A 26,725-nucleotide genomic window follows, 5' to 3' on the forward strand; every position below is an offset into this window, starting at 1 on the left:
CTCGAGGGCCAGATGGTGTTACGCCCTTTGCAGAACTGTTTGGTGCAGGAGTAACATGCCTGGGACCACTGAACGTTGTGAGCGCGTGGTCAAGGTGCCTGGGGCACGGTCTAGCCTGTTCTTAGTTTTTTTAAGTACATTTCAGGAATCCAAGGAAACTTCTGTGTCATAGTCTCAGGGAAAAAAAATTCGGGGAGGAAGGATGATACTCTTCTGCTGTTAACGGAGGATCGGGTTTCAGGAAGCAATGTCTCCGGGGGTGGGGTTCCCTCCTATGTGACGCCCACTTGTTGCCCTCTGGTCCCTGCTGTCCTGCGTGATCTGTCAGGAGGGTGAGAGGGAGTGTGATTTCCTGGGTCTGAGAGACAAAGCTGAGCTCATGAAGGTGCAGCATCGTTCCTGCCTCCCCTGGGGTTCACCGCTAGCTGTTGTAAATTAAATATCCACAAGTCGACACAATCTCCGGTGAGTTTAGTTGGAGCCAGGGGGACTCACATTCTAGATGGCTGGCCTGGTGCCTGTAGTTTCCTGTTTGGATGATGCAGATTACGTGAACACCCAGATTATAGCCAACACACAGCTAGAGAGCTGACTTGTTCCGTGTATAGTTGAGTGAGTGCTTTTTTATAATGAGTATTTACAATTTTTCAAACATCAATTTTATATATATGGGCTAAATGATGTCTCTTGCTTCAATTTCTACCTCAAAACTATGTCTAGTGTGCGCTCTCAATTCTTCATCAAGAACCCTCATTTTCGGACATACATAACATGTTTTTCACTATTTTTTTTTTTAGGAAGCAATTTAAGCAGGCACTCACATGTGAAGATCCTTCAGATAAGAGCAGACAGAGGCCCTGGATGTAGTGTGTAGTGGCCACTTTCCAGCACTTTCTCTCACACCATCTTAGCCATCAGGCAGGTTTTTCTTTCTTTTTTAAAAAAAAAATTTTAAACAACTTTATTGTGGTCTAATTTCTGTACAATAATGCAGAATTTTCTACGTCCTTCTTTGTGATGTTGCCTGAGCAGTGTCTCCACGTGTCCCCTGTTCTCACCCTTGGACATCGTCCCGGGTGATGGGCAGAGGAGGAAGGGAGTTGGTGACCCCAGTGACTCTGACTTTTCCCAGCTCTACTCTCTGGTTCCGTGTTGGTTTCCTCAGCACCAGCTCCACCCTGCCCCTCCCTCCTCCCACCTTTCTTCTCCCCTCCTCTCTCCTCCCCTCCCTTCTCTCTCTCCTGGGCTTTATAACCAGCTCCAGACTCAGCCTCTATGTTGGGCCGAGAGAGGATGCTTTCAGTGTGCTCCTCCTTGGAAATCTTTCTTTCTTCTTCTGTCTTCTTTATGAACCCAGGTGCTAGAGGGGTTAGGCGGAGGGGAACACACCATTCCTGATGCATGAAGGAGTGGGATGCTGATGGAGTGGGGCTGAAGCCCACGGAGCTGGGGATGGAAAGACCCCTTCTCCTTTTTAATGTCTCACTTTCAAAAAGCTCCGGAGCAGTGATTCAGAGATGAAGCTGTGCTTCTCAGAGATCTGAGATGGTGCAACCACAGCTGTGGCTGGAAACAAGCAGGTTGATGGTAAGGGACAGGAGGAAGAGAGATGGGGGAGGGGGCACACCGTAAAGTGTCTCTAAGAATTTCTATCAGCAGGAAATGCTGAATTCCTAACCCCCAGCCCCTCGGAACACCCCCTCTCTGCTTGTCAGCCATCCTGGTGACCTTCCTGCTCCCTACTCGATGCCCTGTCCCTGCCCTCAGTTAGTCCGCCTCTCCCCAGGACAAAGGACTCTTTGGACTACTTAGATTGTGAGGCCCTCTGATGCTCCTCCCAACCGCAGTGTTTCTGGTCCCAGGGAAAGGCAGCAGGTCACCAGGCAGAGGCAGGTCCTGCAGTGGCACAGGTAATGGGTCTCAGGTTAAAGCTGACCCCAAGCCCCCACATCATAGGCCTGCCCCAGCTGAGATGATGAAAGAGGAGGCCGTTTAAACATCAGAAACCCAGCCCTCCCAGAATTTTCGGGGCTGCCACCTGCTTGCTTCAGAGGCCTCGGAGTTCCCGGGGAAAGACGCCCCAGGCGCTCGTGTTCACATCTGCGGCGCTGCTAATGGAGAAATTGGACAGCCAGGCGTGCTGGGAAGAATAGCTCATGAAACAGATTGTAAAGCCAAGGGGCCGGGACTCGCTCTCCTGTGACTTGGCACTTACGTCGCTTTTTCCACTGGCACCGATGGAGCCCGAGGCCAGGCAGCCCTCCTGAGACGGAGGACGCCTTCCCCGAATGATGCTTGTGAGGTCCCAGTCCCGTGCCCCGCAGTTCTTCAGTGCTGCGCACGGCGGCGGCGGCGGCGGCGGTGGCGGTGGGGGGGGGGGGGGCGATGTCACTGAGTAGAGCTGTGCTTGACACCGAGGCGTCAGGTTGGGGGCCATCCTCGCGGCGCGTTCCGCCTGTACAAGGCCTTAAATCCGGGGGCCCTGCCCCCTGAGGCCCAGAGGCTCGGTGCCGTGCAGCTGTTTCTCGCGGCCGCTGGGCCAGGGCCAGGCTGCTGGCGGCGGCCAGGTCGGTCTCGCGTCCCCCCCGCGCGGGCGGCTGAGCGGCAGCGGGCGCGCGTTTCCGGCCGGCGGGGGGCGGGGCTCCGGCCGGCGCGCTGGGGGCTCCCCTCCCCCCCCCCCCCCCCGCCCCGGCCCCCGCCGTGGCAGCCGTGATGACTTCATGACTCTCACACGGCCCTGGGCCGGGGAACAGGGCCGGGATTGTATTCGCAGGCTGCGAGCAGCATGTGTGACGGAACAGAGTCAGACTGGACCTCCAGCCCTGGTAGATTTTAAGAATCACTCTATCTCCAGCGAAAACTCCCTGAGGGCCCCTGCCCACTCCTCCAAGCCCCTTCGGTGGGCTGAGAGTCTGGGACGCCCTCCTCAGCCGGGGGCTACGGGGAGCGGGGTGGGGGGAATGATAAATACTATACTGCCTTTAGGTGGGTTTTCAGAGTTTAGGAGGAATAATGACATGTTGCATTTGAATCTGCCTATGAGCCTAGGTCTGCATTAGAGCAGTCGTGGTGAAGGAGGTGACTCTGTTTCTCCTGTTAGCTTGTCTGCTCCACCCAGGGGGAGATTCCGGGGGAGTGATGTGGCCACAAGCACCCCCAGGGCCCTGCTTCACCAACGTCCGGATGATGGGAGAACTGAAATTGAGACCCCACGCAGTGTGATTGTCAAGTTCCCTGACATTTCAGGGTGGTGACAGTGGCCCATCCTGGCCCTGACTGGATGGGAGGAGCTTGGGCTCGGGGCGTCAGGTATGACTATGTTCGTTGCAGCATTGTTTGTGATGGTGAATAACCCAAGTGTCTGTCAAAGAGAACGGATAAATAAAATGTGGTGTATTTAAATGATGGGATTGTCTACAGCAGTTAAAACAAGTAATTAACCTGGAAGAGAGCTCAAAAAAGAAAAAAAAATCAGCAAGTTGCAGCATGATAACTGCAGTATGAAACCATCTATGTAAAGAGAGAGAGAAAACAGAAAAACCCTCAAGAGGCCACGCGGTGCTTTCTGTTCTGTTCTGTGTAGAGGCCTGGAAGCCTTAACTCCAAACCCCAAACTCTCTTTGGGACGGAGAGAGGGACTGAAATTGGGGGAAGGTGGTCAAAAGTTCCTTTTAAGTCAACGTTCTCATGTTCATTTATTTCTTATGTAATTAAACATTGATTATAAAATAGGGGAAAATGAGGTGTTAGTGGTTTACAAACTGAATCCATCCTGACTTAGCAGATGTGGACCTTTGTGTTTTTGACCTATTGGTGGATCATGAGTGGTTTTGGTTCTTTTTTTCTTTTTCTTTGCTGAGATGTAGCAAATTGATATGATTAAAAGGTTGGGGTGGCGGTGGACAAGGTAGCGTGAGTGTGTGTGTTCATAAATCAACAGGGGATGGTGTCAAGTAACACTCAAGGAAGTTCTTTTCTGAGTAGTTAGTCTGCATACCGTAGGCTTGTCAAGCCATCGGGTCATCATCCTGTCACGCTAACCAGAGGTGCAGCATTTATTGCTCTACCTGGGCCGGTAGAAGGGGGTGGACCAGATAACCAGGCAGATCTGCTATGTTGCGTGTCGGCCTGACATTTCCCTTTGCACTTTCCACTTGGAAAATCTTGCAAGCAGATGTAAGCCAGCAGTGCGAACACCAGTTTGGAAATTCACTTTATTTGAGGGGTAAGTGAATAATGTAGCTAAGAATTCTGTAAACCCATAGGAGGTGATGACTGTAGTCACAGATTTTCAAATACAAGACATAATTCAGTGTGTGTGTGTGTGTGTGTGTGTGTGTGTGAATTAGTAATATAGAAGTTTAAAGATGGTAAAAGGAAAACATGCTTTTGTCAGAGAAGAACATTTAAAATTAGAAAAGAGATTGTAAATGGATTAGGAAGTGGTTTACTGTGTTTTATAATCAGTATCAATAATATTCATCATGTTCAAAAATGATCTTTTCCCTAATTATAATAATTTCATTCACTTTGTAGAAAATGTAACAGTTAAAGAAAAATATAACAAAATTAAAAGTGGACAAAAATGAAGCAGCAGATAACTCTGAAAAACTCCTGTGTTTTCTTCTAGATTTTTCATTATTAATATCATAAAATCCCCATCCTAGTAGGGATCTTGTTTTGTAGCTCATGTTTATCATGCTATTACTAATAGTTGAAAGTCTGTCACTCCCAAAACTTACCTTAATACCCACTCTAGTCAGTTTCCTACCTACCCCAGGCCTTGGTGACCGTGGGTCAGATTTCTGTCACAATACTTTTGCCTCTTTCAGAATGTTGTATAAATACAATCGTACAGCATGTGGCCTTTTTGACTCTCTTCTTTCACTTATCACAATACTTTCGAGGCTCTGCCATATTGTTGCATGTGTCAGAAGTGTATGTCTTTTTATTGCTGAATAGAATTTCATTGTATGGATCTATCACAATTTGTTTATCCAATTATCTGGGGGATTTGCTGAGCTTTTGGAATCGGTGAGTTGAAGTCTTTCATCCATTTTGGAATATTCTTGAAATATTATTGTTTCAAAATGACATCTGCCCAGATCTCAGTCTCGCCTCTCCTTCTGAGACACAAGTTGCATTTAGGCTACTACATTCAATTGGGTCACCACACTTCTAACGCTCTGCTCTGTTCCTTCCAATCTTGTTCTCTCTGTGCTTCAGTTTGGGTCTTTTTTTGGTCCTTGAATATTCATGATGCTATTGCCATAAGGCTTGTGCATATAGAACCTGAAAACTTACTCCTAGCTTCCTTTTTTTAAAAATCAAAGTATAATTGACAAAGTATCACATTAGTTTCAGGTATATATCATAGTGATTCAATATATATGTACACTTTGAAATGCACATCAGAATAAGTCTAGTTACCATCCGTCACCATACAAAGCTATTACAATATTATATTACGATAGTCCTTGTGCTGTACCTTATATCTTCATTATTCATTTATTTTATTAATGAGGTTTGTACCTCTTCATCTCCTTCACCTATTTCACCCAACCCTCAACCCCCTTTCCTTTGGCCACCACTAGTTTGTTCTTTGTATCTGTGAGTCTCTTTCTGTTCTGTTTTGTTTGTTCATTTGTTTTGTTCTTTAGAGCCCACATGTAAGTGAGATCATACAGTATTTGTCTCTCTGTCAGACTACTTCACTTAGTATAATATCCTCTAGATTCATCCATGTTGCTGCAAATAGCAAGATTTCATTCTTTTTAATGGCTGAATAATATTCCATTGTATGTATATACACTCTTACCCATCTTTTGTTTGGTTAACTCTTTCCATTTTTTAATAATTTTTTTCCCCTTCCAGTTTTATTGAGGTATCATTGACATACACTGCATAGTTTTAGGAAGGGGATGGGGAAGGTAATTCATTTTTTTTTTTAAAAATGGAAGTACTGGGGATTGAACCTAGGGCCTCATGCTCGCTAGGCGACACACTTTACCTCTGAGCTATATCCTCCCTCCTTATTTGGTTAATTCTTAATCATCATCTAGACTTCGCTTTCTCAGGAATGCCTTCTCTGATCTCCAAGATGAGGCCAGATTCCCTGTTTCACACTCTCAAAGCACCACATGGCTATCCTTCTGAATGAAAGTTGTCATTTTACTGGCATTTTACTTAACTATGGAATTATTTGTCTGCCTTCCCCTCTAGGCCACAAGCTCCACAGGGTAGGGATGGTCCCTTTGTTTATCACTGTTTCTCCATTTGTAGCCTGGTTCTTCAAAACCTTAGGATCTTAATGTTTTTGAAGTTGATGTGGAATGAGTCCTTCTCTGGTTCCTTGAAATTGTCCAGGTTGCCTCATCCCACACTCAGTGATGGTTTCCCAGCAACATTTGCTATGGAGCCTCTTTGTTGACTTTAGAGGTGGAGGGCCAAACCACTTACAGAGGGGCATATCAGAGAACCTTCTGCCATAGCGTGGATGGAAAACCAAGTTGAAAGTAAAAAACAGTTTGAACATAACTCTTGTAGACAATCTTTGGACTCAAGAGAAATGGCTGGCTCTTTTGGCTAAATTCTTGGTTATAAACTTCTAATTTTGTGGGTTGATGTAGCAGTTCTCATTTCTGGGAAATGACAGAGCCAATTCTCTGTTCTGCTAGTTCTCGAAGGAGCTTCTGCTGTTCGTAACTCCTTCTAAGTTGCCACGCTGCCTTACTTTCACTGCTGTGCTCTGGGAGAAGGGGATTTATTTGTTCTTTCCCTCCTTTCCTTCCTTCTTCCCTTCCCTTCCCTTTCTCTTCCCTTCTTTTCTTTTCTCTCCCCTTCTCTTCTCTTCTCTTTCTCCTTCCCTTCTCTTTTCCTTTCTCTTCTCTTTCTGTATCTTCTTTCTTTGGGAAGACAAAAATATATAACCCCAAACAGCGAAGTCAGTGTTTCAGCCTGGGGAATCTCTACAAACGCATTCCAGACAACATAAAGTTTGAGCTGGATGGGAAAGGTCAAGTAGGATTTTCTACAGAATATGTCTAATTGCACAGGAAGTGGGGGACTTTCCATGTTTCTGCATACATATACCTCGACATTTATGACTCTACGGATAGTAGGAATAGGGAGAAGAAGACGTGAATAAGCATAATGAACATTTACTTATCACATGCGTTATCCCATTAATCTTCCCACTTACCAGAACGGGAAGGTATTGCCATTATCCATTTCTAGCGAAGGGAACTAGGTGCTCGAGGTGGAACATCTCTAGAACTCTGAGAGGAAAATCATGGAAGATAACGATGATGCTTCATTAATTTATATTAACCCCTATTTTTATGGAAATTACACTGTTAGCAAATTCAACTTGCCAATGCCTCATTTCCTCTATTGTTGAAAACCTCCTGGTGGTCCCCTATTTTCTAACCAAAGCCAAGCGAGCTTACAGGTAATGTGACTTCCCAGACACTTGCTGTCCTGGTGCACACCGGGAATTTCCAGCTTATTTTACCGTGAAATGCATTGTCTCCTGAATCTGCTGGTTTTCCAGTGACCTGAGAGGTGCTCCCTTAGAAAATAAAATTTAAGTACCTAAAGTTTATTCCTCTTACCTTAGTTTATTCACTTCTGGCTACCTTGAAGGTTTACCGGGACCAGGCAGGTAATGTACATGAAAGAAGCCAGAAGGGATGAAGACATAGCTGATAACTGACCTTCCACAGAGGATGGAGGGCAGGAGCGGGACCCACTAGAAAGTGTATGCCTGTCCAAAGAAGAGTAGCTTCCAGCTCCAGCTGGATGCTGCGAGATGTGGGCTCACAACAGCAGCTCTTTTGCTATCCCAAGAGAATTTGGAAACTTGGGTTTGGATTTCAACTATTCTTATTTTTAGAGGATGGCAACTAATGCATGTTTAAAACTCTATGTGGGTGAACACCAGGTGAGCCAAGCCAAACACACCCACAGGCTGAATTTGGCCCATGGAACAGCTGGTTTGTAACTTTTACTCTACACAATAAGATCTCTGCTTCCTTTTCCTGCTTTCTCTCTAAATAAAATGACGCAAAATTGTTGAATATATACTTCTTGTTTTTGGGACCAGTGTACTGAACCGTTTGATTCATTTCTTGGGATCAAATAGAAGCAAACACTACAAACACATTTGCATGTTTACACATATGCAAATATAAACTGCAGTCACACGCACATTTGGCCAGCATGTTTTCCAGAGTCATCTCCGCATGGCCTGCCTTTGGATTCCTCTTCTTTTCCATATTCGCTAGAGAGCCACATGCAATAAGTGACAGTGGTCAGCACTCTTCAGTGACAGGACATCCACACTAGTGGTTATTGATTTGAACTGCTTTTTATAGGATCTACTTGCATGTGGTGTAAATGGTGGTGGTTTCTAGGTACCCGTGTTTGCACCTAATACCTCTTAAAATGAAGAGGAAGATGAACTTGGTATCGTAGGATGAGCTCCTTTGCAGCCGCATGGCTGAGAAATTGACCAGGGTGGAAAACTGGGTAGAAAAAAAGATGCTGACATTCTCCTTAAAGAGGGCTGCGCATTTGATCCCATTATAAATAGAGCTCTCGTTAAAATACCAGTGAAGCTCTCATTTTGTAGGTGTGGGAATTGCTGTTGGCGTGGATACTTTTTGGAGGATGGACAACTGAGTGTCTGATGTGGCTCTTAGCACAGCTGAGCTCGTGCCGGGTACAGCTCGTCCACCCTCTCCCGCTCACTCTCACCTCCTGTGCGAAGCCTCCTCTAACTGCCTCGCCCTCCCTACCTACGGAGAGCTACTCACTCCCTTTCCTGCAGCGCATATCTGGTGCAGTCGGGGCGCCCTACAAAAATGCTGCACGAGCATAAAATCCGCTTGTCCATCCCCCTCTTGGACACATCACACAACCAGGAGAGCTGGAGGGGCGAAGTTACTTGTGAATCCCTCCCACTGCACCTCGCACCAAGGAGATGTTCAATAAACTGGAGTGGATGGCCATTTGAACACAACCTGGACGTGAGATTAAAATATCGAGTAGAATAACAGCTAGAACCATCTACCCATGGAACACGCAGCTCTGACGTCGGAGCCGCCCATCACTGGAGTGTTGAGGTGGGAGTTGGATGACCGCTCTCAAAAGTACTTCTGTATAGAGCTGGGAGGGCTGACCGAGAGCCTGTCCTCGGTCCCTGCTAGCTGTGAGATTCAACGAGGCTTTCAGCTTTCCCGGCTATTTTTTCTGGTCCCCGGGGTGTGGAGTTAGTGGAGCAGATGCTGTGGACACTCTCTCTGTTCTGCCCCCAACCCCCCAGCCTTACCATTTTTACACACAGGCACGAGTTCCACCTGTCAGTACGTGCACTTTGCTGCCTGGGGATTGTGCCTGGCCTCTGAGCCTCACTCTCCCTGCAGACAGTGCAGGCTAGAGGACCTAGAGGAGTAATAGCTCCTGGAAGCATCTGTCACCCCATGACTAAAGGGGGCTGGTGGATCAATACCCCAGCTCCCTTGCCTGTCGGATGGGATGCCGCTACCTGGCTCCCAGTGCCCCCAGGGCGGTCACACTCCAGTGCCCACAGTGGAAACGAGCCCGACGACACATACTTTACTGCTTTTCTTCCCTCCCTCGTCTCCCTCTCCCTGCTCCTCTCCTGCTGATTCCTGTGGTCACCTCCCAAATACATGCCTTCTTGCACTGGAATTCTTGCCATGGCGTCTGCTTCTGGGCAAACCCCAAAAGTTAGCTGGGATCTCAGCACGTTCCTTCCGTGGGCTAATTCAGGGGAGACCCACATTCGTTCCCACAGCAGAATTCAGTGTGACAAGTAGCAGCTCCCAGACAGAAGACTGAGAAGTCACAGGGACTTTCGTCTTGGCCCAAAACGCAGCAGCAGGAATACAGCTGTGCTGTTTCAGATGCTAATTTACAGCTCGCACACCTCGAAGCTGAGGCAATGTCTAGCACTAGAGCAAACAGTGTCACTGAAACTCTCCGCAGTGCCCCGCAAGCAGGGCCAGCAATTCCGTGTGTCACCTCTGCTCACTGCTCTCATTACGTGACACGGTGTGGTTGTAAAATGGCTCGTGGCGGGATGCTTACAAGGAAGGGTTCAGGAGTCTGCAAGGATAATTGTGTGGGAACGCGGTACGGAGATAGGTGAGAGGTAAATTTAAGCCCTTGTAGATCGTCTTAAACCTGGAGCCAGTTAACAATTTGTGGCAGAGAGGGCAGATTTTATGGTTATGTGACACCCACATAACATCGGGGGGTGGGGCTTTTACAGCATCCCTCCTAACGGTCAAGCTATCAAACACCAGGGCAGGAACTGGCTCGGCCCACCCTCCGCACTCCCACCCCGCTCCTGACAGTCCTCCAGGGAAAATGCATAACTTCAGGCAAGCACAAGGTGCTCTCCTCAAAGCAAATCCAACCCTGAGGGTGGCAAGTCTCATGATCAATACTGACTCTCGATGCCCTCGACCTTAGGATGGTCACGTGAACAACTGAGCCAGGAATCAATATGGGCGACACGTGACTGATGCAGAAACCCAGTCCCCCGGGACGTGCTTCTGGAGGGAGCAAGCCAGAGTCTGACCACTGTGAAAGTTCTAGCTTGGCGTGGCTTTTGCTGCCAAAATCTATGATCAGAACGGGAAAGAATACATGAGTGGTGGCTAAAGGGGCTGTTTTCACTCCCCTCGGCTAGAGAGGATCTGTTGCTCTTCTGAAAGCAGAACTCTGAGAGATTCTAATGAAGGTCGCAAAGCTGTAAGCTGAGCGCAGGGTCGTTGGCACAGTGCCTGCTTCAACTTGACCAGAAGACTCTCCGAGCCAAACCATGCTTATAAAAGCATGCATATAAATGCTCTGGAAGAGGTTTCTCTGCATCGCCCCGGTTCTTGGAGTCCAGACAATGGTAGAATAAAAACCAGAGGGGGAAAATGTAGTTTCAGTGGTTCCATATACCATTTGGAAAAGACTCCATTTGTTGAAAACAAACAAACAAAACTTTAACTTTGTTAAAAGGCTCTGCATACAGACTGCTGTGAGCCAGGTCAGGATTAACTCAGTGTTTTGGTTGGGTCTTTGGTTGGCGCCTACTTATTTCATGGTGTATGAGACTTCAGATGACAAATAGGCTTACATTTACTTGCTAAGCATACAATTCTGTACCTCCAGCCCGTCTGATTTGGGGACCCACCTGCTCTCCATGCTCCCCAAAGTTCTGTGTGGCAGGTATGTTCAATTCCAAACTGGTCTAAATAAATCCCATGGTTAGGGAAGGCTTTGCAAGTATTGCCACCTTTCTTGGGCCACTAGGAAAATCTCAAACTCCTACAACATGACGGCCAGAAGACCTCCTCCCACGTCTCAGTCTGCCTTCATCCTGAGAGAAGATCAGTCAAAGCTTGGATGTGACGCCAGCCAGTGTCTTTTCTCCTCAAATCCACATCAGTTCGCCTCAAACAGTTCAACTCCGAGCTTCAGGGCTGTGTAGGTAATAGGACCTTCTCTTACCATCAGGTTTCAAAAACATGGTCATTAAATGTGGACTCAGCTAACAAGCTGAGCATTAACGTGGTGTCCCATTTATAACTTTATTCCATCTTCTCATCCGCACTGTCATGTAGCAATTAAATATCCCTTGTTTCAGATAAAGAAACCACCTCTCTGAGGGTCACGGTCACTTGTCCCAGCTCCATCATCTGTCCGGGGACAGATTTAGAAAGTTCCAAGCTGGAAACCCTGCTCCGAGCCCCTCATGGTTTCCATTACAGAGGTCTGAGCAACAATTAAATCGGAATGACAGCAGAGAGGAAAAATTTAATGTACCAATAACTTCATTTTCCTGGCCACTCTTAAAAAGCAAAGGAGTATAATTTGAATAATAAATCATTTTTTAAAAATATGAATTTTTTCCTTCTTGCCTGTGACAGACTCCCCTGGTCTCTTTCTCGATTAAGCTCCTCTCCTTTCTCTGCTAGACTTCTTTCCTCCTAGTGTGTTTAAAGTCCCATGACCGTGGGCACTGAATGGAGGAAGAGATGGGCAGTATTGGTTTTCAGACGTCCCAGGACCCCCAGTACCATGCATTCATCGCTCACTGCATGGAAATGGAACTTCCAAGTGCAATGCAGAGCCCACCGAGCACTCATCAGACTCACACGTCTGCAACTTTTCACGCTCAAAGCTACTGATTTTTCTTGCCTCACATTGGGTACTTTTATTATTTTTTTTTCAGGAAGCATTGGGAAGGTTTGAGTAAGGTGGTCCTAGCTGGCAAGATCAGGAGTGAAGGAATATTTGGTTCTGGTTTAAAGTTTGGGAAAGCAAGTGATTACACAGCAAGGCAATATGAGCGACTGAAAAAAAGTTTATTGTATTATTCATTTAGGAAAGACAGGAAATTTAGGCTTTCTTTTCTAAATACGGTAATTTTATTACAGGGTTTGGAACTCAGAGCCTTCATTTAGCTCATGATCCTTGAAATCTCTAACTGGACGGCCCTCTGTCTGAGTCACATCAGATGGTTTGTGGCAGAGCTCATGTTCCAGAGAGAAAGCACGTGAGCTGAAAGCGGGTCGTTGTCAAATCCTGGCCAGAGAACGCGCACGGAAAGGAGATACCCTTAGGAAGGAAGTGGGAAGGGGGCGTTTCCCCCAGCTCCCTCCACCTTGGAGGGAGAAATTACAGAAATAATTCACACACAGTGTTCAATTCTTGTTCAGAATATCCCACAAATGCCCCAGATTTGCCACTGATTTGTGCATGCAGCTGTGTCACATTTCGAAACCCCTCGAGAAGCATTTCTAAGGCTCCAAAATCCAGGATGCGGTAGGCAGGGAGCAATTTTCATCATACAATTGGATGGGTTCTGTTATTTGAACAAATAGACTATCCATTCTAGAGATTTATATTTTGGCTAAATTCCTTAAATAATGTTATTTCTTGCTTTATGATTTTTTTTTTTTAAATCCGAGTTTGACACTAATGAATTCTGTAACCAGTTTAAGGAAATGCCCAAATAAGGAAACTCATTGGTTCTCCAGAAAGAGACAAACACACGCCTCACTGGGATTCCGGGGGCTGCTTCTGGGCTGGCCCAGGATCACCCCTGATTGACAGGCTGTCCCTGTGGTTTCTTGTGACTTCACTCGGATTCCCGGATTATAATTTGTTTGCGAACCTAACTAGATAGACGTTTTCACAAAAGTAAGAGGTATCAAATGAAAACTTTATAAATTTAGCATTTTGATGCCTTTTTTTCATATAGGGTTTTTGTTCAAATACTGCAGAATCTACCTGCAGAAGCCGGGAGAGTGGCGGGAGGCTGGGGGAGCGTTCTCCACCGAACTCTGGTTTTCATCCTGGGAACCATGTCAGTTTCCATCTGGTGTCGCTCTGCTCACCTCAAGCTGTCCAGCCCAAAGCCCGGACCAAGCGTTCCCTTCACACGGCTCCCGCTGTATTTCCTCCACTTAATGCAGCCAATAAGTGCCTGGTAGTTACGAATCTCCGGTTACTCCCACTTACTCCTTTTTACATGGGCTTTTACATCCACAGACATTTCATGGAAGATAAATCACAAACAGCACGGGGACACAGCTGTGAGCAAAAATGCATGGGCAGCCGTTCTCTCTCATCCTGTGACAGACCTGGATTCTTAGGTAGCTGAGCACCAGTGGAACCTGGAGAAGGGCTGGGAACTGAATGGAGAAGCAAAGGTGCGCCTTCAAAAAACAAACAAACAAACAAAAAAAACCCCCAACTACAAATGTGGTTTATTTATACCCCAGACATTTAAAAGTCCCCAGAGCCACACACAAAAAAATCACACTTTTAATTAAGGACATTTCCTTTTATGAGTTCCTGAAGGTAATGGCATTGTGCACAGGGATTTAATAGTTTGGGGGATTTTGTTTAAGTGCTGATCGTTCACTTTTGCAATTGAAGCCCATTTCTTGGATAAATGGCTTTGGTATTCAGATATTTTTCATCATGACTGCCCTTCTTCTAAAACAACAATTAAAGACAAATTTGCTGATTTGAATTTAAGGATTATAGGTGTCTGATGATGGCTTCAGTTAATCATTATCAGTATGCATTTAATGAAAACCTCACTGTGCTGTCCAGTGTGGTAACTACTGGCCATATGTGGCTATTTACAATGAATTTGAAATTAATTTAAAAAGTGAAATTAAATGTTTGCTTCTTTAGTCACACTAGCCACATTTCAAGGGCTCAAAAGCCACATCTGGCTAGTGGCTGCCATATTGGGTATATAGATGGAACGTTCCCATAGCTGCAAAAAGTGTTGTTGGATGGTACTGAGTCCCAAAGCCTGAAGGCAGATGGACTGCACAGTGGATACTCTACACATGTGGGAAGTTGTCAGCCCCTGGAAGGTGGGCACCCTCCTGTTAAAAGAGACGAACAATGAAAAGTGACGTTCTGCGTGAGGATACAGGGGTGGTAAGTCAATGCCAAAGTGGAGGCAGGAAATTCAAAGCTGAACGATCCTGGGCTGGATGGTAGAACCTAGTCCATATGCCGTAAGCAAACCTGGGGCTAAGAAATGAGTGATGCCAAGGTCTGTGGGGGCAAGAGGGACTAAAAGAGAAAACATACAAGCACAGTTATGACATGGAGGTGATCTAGAATTCTCAAGGAGCGCTGTCTTCATGTATTGCTGCTGTAAAAAATTGCTGCAAACTTTCTCACTTAAAACACAAATTTAATGTTTCAGTTCTGGAGGTCAGAAGTTTCACCGGGCTAGAATGAAGTTGTTTCTTCCGGAACCTAATTTGAACGCTAGCTTAGAATGCCTAGAAGAACAAATTGACACTGATCCTTCAAACAGTTTTGAATACTGTTTCTTACTTTTGAGTAAAGTCTTGGGCACATGTCAGCTTCACATCATATTCTCCAGCTAATGTCTGGAGTGTATTATTGCATATTACCAACTCAGTAGAACAAGAGCCTCGGCAGACCTCAATAGTTTCATCCTACCTCTGTCCGGAAGAAAACTGGGACAGTCCCCACTGACATAGGCTTCTCAGAGGATGACGAGAAATCTTCTCCAGGTCATGGGAAGCCATCAGATGACTGAAAACTAAAAAAGTTTCCCACTGTAGCATGACCAAAGAGATCTGTCCTGCCACACACCCCTGGTACCGTTAAGATAGACTGCATCAGCCAACACACTCATCTCTACTTTGCGCTGTGGTCGAATGGATATTACAGAAGTTGAAGACAGGTACTTAATGCCAGGAGCAGTGCTTGGAGATGTGGATGTCCCAAATACTTCTGGGAAGCCCAGAAGCTCCTCAGCACCTTGTGTTTTGTTTAAGTTTAGAGACAACGGCATACTGGTCAAAACAAACACATCTCTCCACTGCCAGTATCCCCTCTCCCCTCCCCTCCATTCCTCTGCCGCTCCTCCCCAATGGTACCCATTTCTCCTTCCTCTTCTCTTTGTCCTCCCCTTTTTTCTCTTTGCCCAGTACACTGACAAAGAACACCTTAGAAGTTCTGAAGGCTGAGACATTATATCAAATAATTTTCACAGAGAACTGTTTTCAAGTGACTCTTCGAGGTGGGTCATGGTGTGCTTTGTATAGTCAGAGCACGTTTATAAAAAATTTGTTTTTTGTTAAAATGTAGTTGATTTACAATGTTAGTGTCAGGTGTACAGCAAAGCAATTCAGTTATACACATACATACCTCTATATTTTCTTTTCAGTTTCTTTTACATTATATTCCATTACATTCAATTTCCACAAGAATTGAAATTGAATTGAATATATTTCCCTGTGCTAAATAGTAGGTCCTTGTTGTTTATCTATTTTATATACAGTAGCGTGTATATACACTAGTCTGTCCTTCCCTCACCCTTTCCCCTTTGGTAACCATCGATTATTTTCTATGTGAGAGCATATTTTTAACTCAAGTATATAAGGTAACACGTCTCATCTCACATTTTATCCCTGCAGGAGTGTGCATAAAAATGCAAGGGAGAGCACAGAGATTAGGAGGCTCAGTGTTGGTACGTCCCTGTTCTGAAATAATTCACTGCTATAATAAATAGGGCAAAACAGTGGAGCTAGCTGGTGAGGTTTGTGCCAGGTTAGAAATTAGATGCCTTCAACTGTCCACGCACTCAGTGCTTCTAATACCGAATGATGTGGCCGAGGAAGGGTCCCCTCGTTCAGGCCAGCTTGAGACTTTCTAAAGCAGTCAGGAGCCTGCCTTTATCACCCTCCTGCAGAACCTGGGCATGTGTAGACACTGCATGGAACTCATCTCAGAGAATGCTGCAAAGGGGGCTCTAACACCTTCAAGCACGTATTTGGTTATCTTTCTTGATCCACAGCTCAGATAATATGATTTGCGAACTCTGAGGGACATGAGAAGAAAAAATTGGGGAAATGCAGAGGTGGGTTTGTCAGGAGGAATGAGTAGTCTTTGAACGCCCCAAGTGGGAGAAACACCGCGTGTTCTGAGTGTGTGCGGCAAGCCCTGCTAACAAGGGGGGGGGGTACACTGTGGGGATCTTTCTAGAAAGTGGCAACCTTCCCCATCGTCCCTGGGGAAATCTTTTCTAGTACTTCTCACCTCCTGAGCAATTTAAGAACAACATACTCATTTGATTTATAACGTGAGGACCTGGTGACACTGTGAATGAAGTGTCTTGAGGGGAAGAAGATAATGTTTTTCAAGTGCTTTGACTAATATGTTCAGACTCGGTTCAGACGGATCTGTGTGATTTGTGAGCTCCCACCGCGGAGTCCACAAAGGCATCTCTGTCTTGCAGGCAGCACAGAGGGACGAGAGGGATGGGAGGAGGACCTGTGCAGAGAGCACATCATCTTGTTTCCTAAAGACAGATGTTCTCAACGGGGAGAAAAGAAGTCATCGTGCTGGGTCCGTCTGTTGTGTGGTTGGCAGCCGGAGCCCCCACAGCACATGCCAGGGCAAGCAGATGCAATTTGACTGCACCGGTGGGTTTGGCTATTTTTGGTGGGGGGAGAGGGGACGAAAAGAGTGTTTATAGTTTCTGACCACTAAGATAGATGTCCTGTCTTGACTCAGTTCACTCTAAAAGGTAGGAAAGTACCTTTATTGCTTCTGTGTTCTCGGACTTGTTTAAGACCTGGAGCAGCAGGACCATCCACCTTCCTGGGGCAGGGAGAAGCTGCTTTCTTCTCAGCCTTCGGATTTTAGCCTAAGTCTTCTGAAAGACTCTTTCTCTGATCCCCAACAAGCTAAGCCCCTCCCCTGAGCCCCATGTGAATTTCAGTCGCAGCTCTTCCTGCGTCACAGACAAGAGGCATCACAGACGGGGGGTCTAGTGTCAGGCTGAGAGGGACAGACCCGGAGATGAGCTTCCTGGGCTGAAATCTCAGCTCTCCCATGATCTCTGCAACTTTTGAGAAAGCTACTGAATTCTTTTGTGTTTTAATTTTTTTCATATGTAGAATGAGGTTATTAACTGCTTCCACCTCATGGCAAAAGAACAATGATTATGCAGGGTAAATAGACATAAAGAACTTAGTGCCTCACATATGGAGGCCTTATGTAAATATTCACTATTACTATTCATATATATGCTTATTTGTTTATTTTTTCTCTTTCCTGCAAACTGTGAGCTCCATTAGGGCAAAGGTGATATATCCATATAATTTTGTTTTCATGTTGAATGAAAGGGAAGACAAGACACCAATCTTCTATTAGAGAAAGATTATGTTACATTAGAATCCCTGCCTCACACCATATACGAAGATCAAGCATTAAAAACCTCTATGTGAAAAGTTTAGCAATCATAAAATTTTGGAAACTACATTATGACTTCAGGATTAAGGAAGGATTTCTCAAGCAATAAAGAAGTACTTATAAAATAAAAGAAATGATAAATTGCATTAAAATTGCAAGTAATAAAAGCCATCAGAAATACAAGGGAAAAATTTGTATTCTTGGAGAAGATATTTACAACCACATAGCTAATAGAGAATAAGTATTGACATAAAAAGGAAACCTAAGTGGTTAACAAACAGAAGTTTAGTGCCATTAGTTACTAGAGAAATACAAATTAATATCCCAGTAATGTTTCTTGTCCATCAATTGGCAAGACCTAAAATCTCTGACAAGACCAAATGTTGAAAGTATATGGAGAAATGGGGTTTTATGCCCTGTTAATGGGAATGTAAATTTATACAAGTATTTTGGGAAATCATTTAGAAATAATGAGCATGGGGTTAATTACTGTGGCTTCCCTCTGGAGAGGATGGGAGGAGCAGGGCACTGGGAAAAAGTCATACTCTGTAAACTTGAGTATATTTGAAATATATTTTTAAATATTTAAAAATAAATATGACATAATATTAAGGTTTGTTAAATTGAGTCATTGGGCATGGCAATTCATTTTATTATTTTCTATTCTCATTTCTCTATGTGAAATACTTTTGTTACTAAAACAGCTAAAAAAAATTAAATATGAAGGAAAGAGAGGCTTTGGAGATGGTCTGGTGCAGGGGTCTTAAAATTCTGGTGCACAGTCAGGCACCTGCAGGGCTGCTAAATGTCAGATCACAGGGACACACCCCAGAGTCTCAGATGTGGCAGGTGTTGGGTGGGGCCCGGGAATCTACATTCCTTACAAGTTCCCAGGAAATACTCGTGCTGCTTACCCACTTTGAGAGCCACTGATCTAGCGCAGCTCTTTCATTCTCTCAATAAGGACCTCATGATCAGTAGACAGGAGTCACTTTATTTTTTTCCTCCAAAAAATCCTAGTAGGGTTCCTGCTGTGTGCTAGGCACAGCTCCAGTCCAGGTGATAGGAGATCTTGGCAAGATAGACACACTGTCTGCTCTCCTGCAGATTTTGCTCAGTTGGAGGGGAAGGAGGAAGGTGTGATCAAAAAGCAAACAGCCCCTAAGGGAGTCCCTGGTCTTCTGTTGCTGCTGCTACAGCTAGAGCTAGACTCTGGATTGGAACTCTGGCAGCAAAGGAATCTTGGAAATGTAGTTTCCTGCCCCTGGAATCCAGAGCAAAGCTTAGAAAGACAGGAGTGGTGATGGATACCAACAGAGAATGCTTGGCATACTCCCAGCTTCTTTTTTTCTCTCCTACACTCCATATCCAAACACATTAGGGAATTCTTGAAAGTCTTACTTCAAAATATAAGTTGAGTAGGATCATTTCTTACCACTTTCTTTTGTTGGTACTCTGATGTGAACCTGGCTTTTCCTTCATGTGGATTATTACAGTAGCTTCCAACTCCTCTCATTCCATTTCCACTTGCTCCCTGCAGTCAATCCTCAACACAATGGCCAGAGTGAAACTTTTCAATGTAAATTAGATCATACCCTTTCTCTTCTCAAAACTCGGCAATGGATTCCCATTTCATTAAAAGCCAGAGTTCTTACCAACATGATCTAAGCCACCATTAGCTCTGACCTCATTGTCACTGTCATTTACTGTGATCTGGCTAGACTGGCCTCCTTGCTGTTCTTCAGACTTTCTAATCCACTCTCACCTCAGGGCCTTTGCACTGGCCATCCTCCATCTGAAACTATATTTCCTGAGAGATTCACACAGTTAACTCCTACATGTCCTTAAGTCTTTGCTTTCCTTTCTCAGGAAAGCTCACTCTGACCATCCTATTTACTATTTACTATTGTATCTCATTCTTACTACCTCTTAGCCGTGTAGGACATTTGGTCCTGCCCCCACAGTTGGTAAGACATTTGGTCCACACCAAAATGTCATAGATATTTTGTTATTTCCAACATATCTATGAGACATTTGGTCCTTGATGTTTGGTCCTGTCCAAAACCATTTGGCATGAACCAAATATGCTCATAGACATTTTGGATACAACCAAATATCAAGGACTTTCGGCGTGGACCAAATGTTTTATGGATGTCTTGGACAGGACCAGATGCCTGCTAACCCCTCTCAGAACTTATGACCTCTCTCGCCTTGTTCTACTGTTGCTTTTTTAAAATTTTAAATAGTACTTACATCTTCTAACATACTCTATGATTTACTAACGTATTATATTTCTTGTTTATTGTTATCTATGCCCACTAGTCTATAACATCCATGGGGAGAGAGATCTTTATTTATTTTGTACACTGATTTATCCCAAGCATCTAACCTAGTGACCGCCACATAGTGAGTGCTCAATGAATGTTTGTTGAAGTGAATATGTGAACTGTTGGTAGGACTGGGACACTAATCCATGCTGGAGACATGGAGAGCAAATGGCCTACAGATTTTCAGAAATCTTTGTTCCTATCCTGTTGTTATATAAGTGAAACTGAAAACCTCCTAGTAGGGACTTCTGTGAGGAGCTGTATTGACTGGTCTGGGCACATGGGAAATATCTGAGAAGACAGAAATATTTTATATCTTGATATGGGTGGTATTCAGAAGAAAATTCATTGGGTTGTACACTTAAGATTTGTATATGTGAAAATATTTAAGGCTTCAATGAATGAAAATGAAACCTATGTGAAATTGAGGAACACTGTGAGGGCTTCCCTATGAAGAGTTCTCATGTTGTCATATTATGGGAGACGGACGTGGGAGACTTTCTAAACCTATGCAGGGAGGGAGATAAAGATTCTTGACCACAGCATCTCTTCTTTTTTACTAGCTTTGGCATCTAAGACCTGATTGTATTTTTTCTTTTCTCCCAACCCCAAGTAAAACTAAGTTGCTTCTCAGTCATTGAATTGTATTTTGTTTTGGAGTGTTGCACTTTGGCTAAATGAGATGCGTGCACGTTTGCGTGGACATGTGTGTGTGTATAGGAGCAGCTACACTTGTTCGTATAGTACAGAGAGCAAGCAGGCCAGTTATTTTGTGCCACTGTCATTTCCCTGGCCTTGAAATAAATGAGTTTATTTAGATTTCTAGAAATGAAACTGCCTATTTGACATCTTATAGCTGTTTGGGGTCCTTTGGGATTTGAGCTTTTTACAAATATTTGCCCTGTATGTGAAAACTTCAGGGAGGAGCAGAGCATAAATAAAGTTTGAAAAAAATGAAACGTAACTAAATGCTAGATTTTATTTTCTTTTATTATTTTATTTTATTTTTCTAACTGCTAGGTTTTAAATTAACGTCCATCTATTTCTGGAAATCCTTTAAGTTCTCCATTGGCCTTATCTGCAAAATTTCCTATATTTAAAAACAATTTTTCTTTTTCTATTTTCTTTTAACCCACTCAATGTAAAAAAAAAAAAAAAAAAGAAAATCGAGTTATGGCCGCTGCATTTTTCCATTGTTCAACAGTGTTGCACAAAATTCCATAAAAGCTTTTCATTCTTGAAGATCATTTTCAGCTTTCTTATCTGTAGAATCAGACACCGTCAGTGCTGGGAAAGCAACTCCAGAGTGAGAAATGATCAAGCAGTGACTTGGCAATTCTTCTTACACCCTGTTTGGTACCTGGAGAATGTTGTTAATGCGGCAAGGGATCAGTTTCTCGGCTGAATATGCGCTTGAAATATGCTTTAATTAAAACACGATCATGATACGGGTTAGGTTTCCCTTTCTGAAAGAAAAATCGTGTGCTGTTTTCTTCGTCTGCTTTTGAGAATGTTGTGTTAGTCAAATAGGGGGCAGTATGCTTGGGAAAACTTGGACGTGCTTCTGGCCCATCACTCTGCCTTAACCTCCTCTGAATTTGACCCATTTATGAATAAAAATAAATCTTACTCTCTCTTGGTAATTCATGACAGCCTCCCCAGAGTCTTGATTAGCGAGGGAGCAGGAGGAATTCTCTATTTCCTTCGTAGGGAAACGAAGTCCACACCATCACTGCCTTCCTGGGTCTGTTTCCAGCCCACGTAGGTATGATTCCCACCAGAACTGGTTCGGAAAAAGGCTGTTGCCTACTTTCACCTCCTAGTTCGCCAAAGGAGAAAAGAGAGAGACAAAAGGAAAACCAGCATCTTATTATCCAAAGGCTGTTCTTTCTTCACTGCTTAATTTTGAGACACCCCACTAGTCCTAATGTTTACTGGCTGAGCTCACCTATTTAAAATAAAAATCCCTTCACAGAAATGGTTCTGTGCCATAGAGGTAGTGAAAGAGCCTGTGCTTCTCCCAGGTAGTTCTAGAAAATTGTTGCCTGGAGGGCGGGAAACATTCACAACCTTTCTGGGGTCCAGGGGCGGGTCCCCCCCGGGGCAGTGAATTACCGCCCAGGTCCGTGGAAGAAACGCCCCGTGGGCAGAGATGCTCAGGCTGCTGATGTTTTTAAACGCTTTTGTGGAGGGAAAATGATTTGCAAGTGTTTGGCAAATAAAAGCTCTGTGTAGCTCCTTGTCACTTTCGAAGTCAACTTTAGCCTCCTAAAACGTGCGTGTTTACGAGAACGGAAAAGCTTTACGTGGCCCGATGCTCTCGAAGAGCTCCGTGATGCTCTGTGTGCAAAGGCTGAACGGAAGGACTGAGAAGCGAAGTCTTATGTTCTGTAGTCACGATTCATTGGAGACCCAGAAAAATGGGGTTAAATCCAGAGGAAAGCAAGCGGAGAGCCTCTTAAAGGTGAATTTACTTGATCTCACCATTTTGGTTGCCTTTGGGCGGGTCCCTGCGCAGGCATTTTTGCAGCTGAGCGGTCGGGGCGGGTGGGAGGGCGGATGGCTCCTGCGTGTGCTCCCCCAGCCTGGAAAAGCCTGGAAAAGCCTGGAAATCTGTAAGCAGACCCGTGAGAAAAGGCAGCCCTTTTAAGTAGGTTCAGGCCCAAAGTGAATGTGTTCAATCAATTATTAAACACAAGACGGTGGAAATTAACTGAGTAGAGATTACTCAGGCAACCAAAGTCCTGCGTTAGAGCTGAAGAATCTACTACAAACTCACATCAGTAAATCACAGATAAGTTAGATAATTGGGTCATTTAAAAAAACTGATCTCACAGACCAATAATATAAATGAAAAATATTTAGAAAGCTAATTCTTTCATTTTAGAAAAAAAGGGCACTGGGTCAGTCACTGAAGCTTTCCTACCATACAGTTTTCCAGGTCTTCTGGTGACAGAGCTGAGACCAGTACTCGGGTCTCCCCGACTCCCGTTGGAGGGCTTTGCCCCCATCAGTCATTTGACCCAAACTTCACACAAAGCCCTGCAAAGAGAATTCCTGATACCCAGAACCCAGCATCTCTGATGATGCCTGTCCTTATCCTTGTCCGTTTTCCCTTCACCTTGACCTTCAGGAGACCTTTGTAACCTCTTTTCTCCTTCAAATATTTCTTTAAAATTGGGGGGTTGTTGGGAGTAGAGAGGTAAGGAGAAAAGAATTCAGAGCATTTTAGAGCTGGTAGGGAGCTGGAAGGGGACATTCATTTGTTTTCTGGCCTCCTTTATAGATGAGAAAAAAAAAAAAAGAGGATTGTTTCTAGAAAGATCTTTCAAATGTGGACTCTGATTCAGTCAGGTCTGGGGTAGGGCCTGAGATTCTGCATTTCTACCAAGCTCCTGGGTAGTTCTGATCCACAGAGCACACTTTTGAATTTGAAGGGAGTGGATCCAGGGGCTAGCTTCAGGTTATACCCTAGTTAATGGTTGCTCCAGTGACCGTAGTGAATATCAGTTCATTTCAGATGGTTCAGTCCCATGCAACTTTAAGCCAGCTTCTGAATCTCCGAGTTGTATTTTTCTCATCTATAAAAAATACAGTTTTATGGGATTCATGACTCTTTTGGCTAGCCAGTGAGGATAGCAGAGTCTTCGTACAGACCTATATTCACAAAGTAAAGCAGTATATAGGAAAAATATTGAATTGGGAGCCAGGAGCCCCTGGGTGATCTAGCTACGTGACCAAAGTAAGCACTTTAGGCTTAGTTTCCGTCCCTGAAATGAGAGGTTGGCCTGGGTCATGTTTTAAGATCCCTTCTTTTTTTAGACAGCGTTCTTCTGAGCACACAGGAAAATACAGTAAGAGTTAGCACTTGCCATGTGCCAAGCAGTATTTTTAAAAGCTTTACATAAAGTATTATTTTATTGTTACTGCAACCGTGTGTTATCATCCCTACTTGACAGATGAAGACGCTGAAGGCTGGAGAGTCTCAAGGTGATGCTCTTATAAGTGGAAGAGCTGAGACCCGGGTAATATGGCTACAGCCTGTGCTCTCTCTGACCCAGGTGACAGAGTCCCTAGTCATAGGTCACCTTCACATGTATTATTAGAACCAACTAGCTATATTGTGAGTCGTCACAATCAACATCGTCACCTCCATCTTACGGGAGGTGAGAAAACCGAGATTCACATAAGTAGCAAATAGAGAAGCCAGGATTTAAATGGAGTCTGTTGGCAAAGGATGTGCAAAGCTCCCTCCTATAGTGTCTCTGACCCTCAAACCTGCAGCTCTACCTACGAACATCAAACTCACACAGAGATGTGGGAAAGCTCGGTCTCAGCTGGTGAGCCTGGCAGAGATGGCGTCCACCAAGTATTTCTAACGGTTGGTGGCTGGTATGAAAAACTAAGCATAAATTGATTTTCTAAATTGATTTATCATCCACTAAACTTGCTATAGGTGTTCGTTAAATGTTCTAATATAGATGTAGCTACTTTGGGGTTTTCCTATGTAGAAAACCTTTGTATTTCATTTATAAATAATAAAAGTTTTGGGCTTTTTTACTTCTAAAAAAAAAAAAAAGATCCACCACTTGGAATATAGTGTTCCTGGTTTAAATAAGTATAATGATTTGGAATTGTGATGTCTTTATTTATGGCCTATATTAATGGTCCATTTCGTGCCAAGTTCTTGAGCAAAAACAAAGATCCGTAATTACGCATATTTCTATGGGAAAATTCGTCCAGCTCCTTCAAGAACATAAGGGGTGAGGGGAAGATGATGGCATTTGTAGGCTTGTAACATTCCAGTGACTGGGAGTATTCTGAGGTTATACATTTTAGTCCTGTCACCCAAGTTGAATAACCTAATCTTTGGATGTGATCCTATGGGATCATCACAGGTCCCTTAACTGTGAATTATTCCAGTGCTAACCTGCAGTCACTGTGTGCTCTGGGGGGGTCACAGCACACAGACATCTTTGACTATCTCATGAGGTGAGGACTCCCACAATTAACTTGTTTCTTCAAAAAAAGAAAAATCAGTATTTGGACATCTAAGACACTTTCCTGCCTCATAGAGAATTATGTAACCTTCCAAGAATGGCTGGATATCCTTTACCTTTCCTAGTGATATGTTCCACGTGTATGACAGATAGCATCTTTACAAGAGACATTTATTTCAGTCAATTTCGTTTTGTCCTCACAGGAGCCTGGAGAAGTGGGTTACCTCCCCCCCCCTACTTCTGTAAAGGAGGAATCAAGGCTCCCAGCAACCAGGGGTCACTTGCGTTGCGACCCCATCAGGACTACAGTTCAGGCCCTCTGGTTTCTTGTCCCGCGCTTTCTTCACTCGACCAAGTCCATAATTCTAACATCCTACAAATGTCCTGTGAAAACGTCCACATGAAATATGTGCTCTTTTCTAAGTCTGTTTACTTCTGACCCTGTGGAAAGATTTGAGAGACATTAGTAACTTCTTTTTTTATTTTCTCAAGTCCCTGTGAAGAAATGACTGTATCTGCAGTGCTTCTTTTCTGGGCTCTGGAAGGAATCCAGAGCTGTCACTGTGTTTTCCATTTGGCACATTTTCAAGAATCTCGTTGCTGTTTCCTGGAGGTCGCCCTGCAGAACTCCATCGAGTGCCTCTGACAGGTTGGCCGAGGCAAGAACTCAGGCATCCTGGAGCCTTGAAACAGACAGAAAAGGCAGGTCGGGGGTGCAGGTGCACCCTGCTTTGTGCAGCTCACTCTGAGACAAGGGATGAGCCCCCAGAGAGACTGCTTTTCAAAAGCAGATAACTCCCTCTGATTTGTCATGGAACTTCAAAATAGTAAATGAACCTAGTGAATTTTTAAAATAGAATTCAACTTCGGAAAAAAACATTCAGCTTGACTTTCTTTAAACAGTCATTCATCACAGGTTTGAAAGACAGCACTAAAAAGAAACAAGGAAACTTTCAGAAGAAGGCTGATGATGAGTGAGCCTCTGTATCCCAGAATTTGAATTGTCCCATGTCCCCAAGAACTTGCAGTTCTTAGGAGCCCAGCCAGAAAAGACCAAGGAGATACCAGGAGTCCCAGCTTTGCAGAAGCTTCATGAAATCAATACTTCCAAAGAAGTTTGCAATGGAGGCTGTTGCCTATGATCTTTCTGAAGCAAGTCAAGGAAGTGAAACTTTAGAAGGTAATTAATGGGTGAAGTCTGAATATTCTGAGGGTGATTCAACCACTGTTACCCCATTTTAAAAAAGCACCTGCAGTCCTCATAATCCTCCGAAGTTTAAGTTGATCAAAGTGGAAAAGAAGAGGAGACAGCCTTGCCTGGGCATTTTTACTTAGAAGAGCCTAAGTTTGAAGCAATTTTTATGTGCGAAGCGTGTTCCTGATAATTTGAGCAGGTGCTTGGTCCCTCCCGTCTCTCTCCTTTCTCTTTTGTATTTTTTTAAAAAAATTATTTATTTATTTTTGGCAGGGAAGGTAATTAGGTTTACTCATTTATTTATCTTTAGAGGAGGCACTGGGGATTGAACCCAGGACCTTGTATATGCTGAGCATGCGCTCTATCACTTGAGCTGTACCCTCCCCTACCTCCTTTCTTTTGTATGTTAACAACCA

The 26,725-nt window shown here is 44.3% G+C and overlaps 1 long non-coding RNA gene across 5 annotated transcripts in view; it reads left to right on the plus strand.

The window, feature by feature from the left end:
* LOC116151786 (uncharacterized) overlaps window positions 1-26,725 on the plus strand; it is a 246,893-nt gene that overhangs the window by 207,335 nt on the left and 12,833 nt on the right. For all 5 annotated transcript variants that reach the window (XR_010382570.1, XR_010382571.1, XR_010382572.1 and 2 more), the window contains one exon: window positions 25,318-26,294. This is a non-coding gene — a long non-coding RNA (uncharacterized LOC116151786). The remainder of the gene's footprint in view (window positions 1-25,317; window positions 26,295-26,725) is intronic.

This window comes from Camelus dromedarius, chromosome 10 (genome assembly GCF_036321535.1).
Source record: "Camelus dromedarius isolate mCamDro1 chromosome 10, mCamDro1.pat, whole genome shotgun sequence".
Lineage (NCBI taxonomy): Eukaryota > Metazoa > Chordata > Mammalia > Artiodactyla > Camelidae > Camelus > Camelus dromedarius.